The sequence below is a fragment of the Littorina saxatilis genome, linkage group LG3 (genome assembly GCF_037325665.1).
Source record: "Littorina saxatilis isolate snail1 linkage group LG3, US_GU_Lsax_2.0, whole genome shotgun sequence".
Taxonomy (NCBI): domain Eukaryota; kingdom Metazoa; phylum Mollusca; class Gastropoda; order Littorinimorpha; family Littorinidae; genus Littorina; species Littorina saxatilis.
Window position 1 is genome coordinate 57,507,585 of NC_090247.1, and position 2,842 is coordinate 57,510,426.

A 2,842-nucleotide genomic window follows, 5' to 3' on the forward strand; every position below is an offset into this window, starting at 1 on the left:
GTGCGTGCGTGCGTGCGTTCGTGAGTGCGTGTGTGTGTGTGTAACGAATAGCCCTATTTCGGAGCAAACAGCGACATTTTCCAACCCACTCGCATGACAAAAAAGATCAGAGGGTTGAAACAAATAGCAACAGATCGTAAAATAGACGAGTAAATTAACGATGTGGAAACAATTCAGGAAAATAAACAGATACATGAAATGATTTTGAATAACGAATACAATGCCAATTCACGCGTTTCATTTACATTTTATTTCTCCCTTTAAACTAGAAATATTTATTACGCTTTCATCTGAAAAAATAAAAAATAAAAAATAAAAAGGCCTTGTCATCAGGTGATGAATGTGAATATACGTTGGCTATCAGCAATAACCACCGTTTTAATTTTTGGTTTAAAGTACAAAGGAACATCCCCACCCCGGAGGTGGTGTGCGGAATAGACCGGATGTATAAAACACCGGATGTATGAAAGTCTGGATGTATGAAAGGGGTAGGCAGGGTCCCGGCAGAAGCTACTCTTTGTTATTACTTAGAATTTTCCGGTTGTATGAAAATCGGATGTATAAAAGTCCGGTTGTATAAAAGCAAATCTCTGGTCCCGAGCAGCACAAATGCGTTGTTGCAAGACCGGTTGTAAGAAAACGAAAGTAGACCCAAGTCACCAAATGAGGATGCCCTGAAAACTTCCCCACCAACTGATTTTTATCCAGATTCTATAGCTGTCAACGAGTTGTTCTGTTTAATTTGTTTCTCCATTCAATCATTTTTTTAACCTGTTACAAATTCGTCACGAAGACCCATAAAATCCCAGAAGGCATTTGTGTTACATTTATAACCAGAGACATTGGTCATGGATGTGAATCAGTTGTTATCTGTTTATGTTGTTGTATTTTATGTTGTTGTATTTTATTTTGTTGTATTTTATGTTGTTGTTTTTATGTTCTTGTTGTTGTTTTTACATTTAGTCAAGTTTTGACTAAATGTTTTAACGTAGAGGGGGGAATCGAGACGAGGGTTGTGGTGTATGTGTGTGTGTGTGTGTGTGTGTGTGTGTGTGTGTGTGTGTGTCTGTGTGTGTGTGTGTAGAGCGATTCAGACCAAACTACTGGACCGATCTTAATGAAATTTGACATGAGAGTTCCTGGGAATGATATCCCCGGATGTTTTTTTCTTTTTTTCGATAAATACTTTTGATGACGTCATATCCGGCTTTTTGTAAAAGTTGAGGCGGCACTGTCACACTCTCATTTTTCAATCAAATTTCAATCAAATTGATTGAAATTTTGGCCCAGCAATCTTCGACGAAGGACGGTGTTTGGTATTGCATTTCAGCTTGGTGGCTTACAAATTAATTGATGACTTTGGTCATTAAAAATCTGAAAGTTATAAAAAAACATTTTTTTATAAAACGATCCAAATTTACGTTCATCTTATTCTTCATCATTTTCTGATTCCAAAAACATATAAATATGTTATATTTGGATTAAAAACAAGCTCTGAAAATTAAAAATATAAAAATTATTATTAAAATTCAATTTCCGAAATCGTTTTAAAAACTATTTCATCTTATTCCTTGTCGGTTCCTGATTCCAAAAACATATAGATATGATATGTTTGGATTAAAAACACGCTCAGAAAGTTAAAACGAAGAGAGGTACAGTAAAGCGTGCTATGAAGCACAGCGCAACCGCGCCAAACAGGCTCGTCACTTTCACTGCCTTTTGCACAAGCGGCGGACTACGTTCAGTTTCATTCTGTGAGTTCCACAGCTTGACTAAATGTAGTAATTTCGCCTTACGCGACTTGTTATGTTTTTGTTGTTGTTGTTGTTGATTTTATCCATTAAACTGATTTTATATTTAACTCCATTTATAATCTGTTTTGTTTGTCTATTCAGTCATTTTAGCCTGTTATAAATTTGTCATGACTGAAGAGCCATAATAGCCCAGGAAGGCATTTTTTTGTACAATTAAAACCAGAGGCATTGGTCGTGGGTGTGACTCAGTTTTTTTTTATGTTGTTGTTGTTGTTGTTTTAATCCGTTAAACTGGTTTTAAGTTTAACTCACTTTTTTGTATTCAGTGCGCGCGCGTGTGTGTGTGTGTTATAAATGTGTGCGTTTTGGAGAGAGAGAGAGAGAGAGAGAGAGAGAGAGAGAGAGAGAGAGAGAGAGAGAGAGAGAGGGGGAGAGAGAGAGAGAGAACTCAGAAAATGTTATTTGCTACGCCAACGGTCATTACAAAGCTTCCACGACCAAAAACATTGTCAAAAGCGCAAAAGGGTTGTGGAGGGAACACACACAATACAGTTGAGCCACACACAAACACACACACACACACACACACACACACACACGTGCGCGCGAGCGCACGCACGTACGCGCGCACACACACACACGGGGGGGGGGGGGGGGGGGGGGGTGGGGGTGGGGTGGGGGGCGGAGAGTGCACGGCCTTATGCAAAGCAGAACAGTTCCTTACACAAACAGTTGCTCTTTCTATCGGTTGTCCTGACTGTGTCAGTGTATGTAAGTACATGTACTTTTCCACTTGTTATTCACAAACCTTTTCTTCTAACAAGGATATGTATCAAAACATTTAAACATAAAAAAAACAAATAAATACAAAAATGATATGAAAAAAACCCTACTTTTATCAAGTAACAGACGCGTGGCCGGATGTATGAAAGTCAATCCACAATATTTTCATACATCCGGTTAACCGGATTTAGTAAAGACCGGATGTATGAAAGACAAAAAGTGGGTCCCGACGACTTTCTTACATCCGGATGTATGAAAGTCAATCCACAATATTTTCATACATCCGGTTAACCGGATTTAGTAAA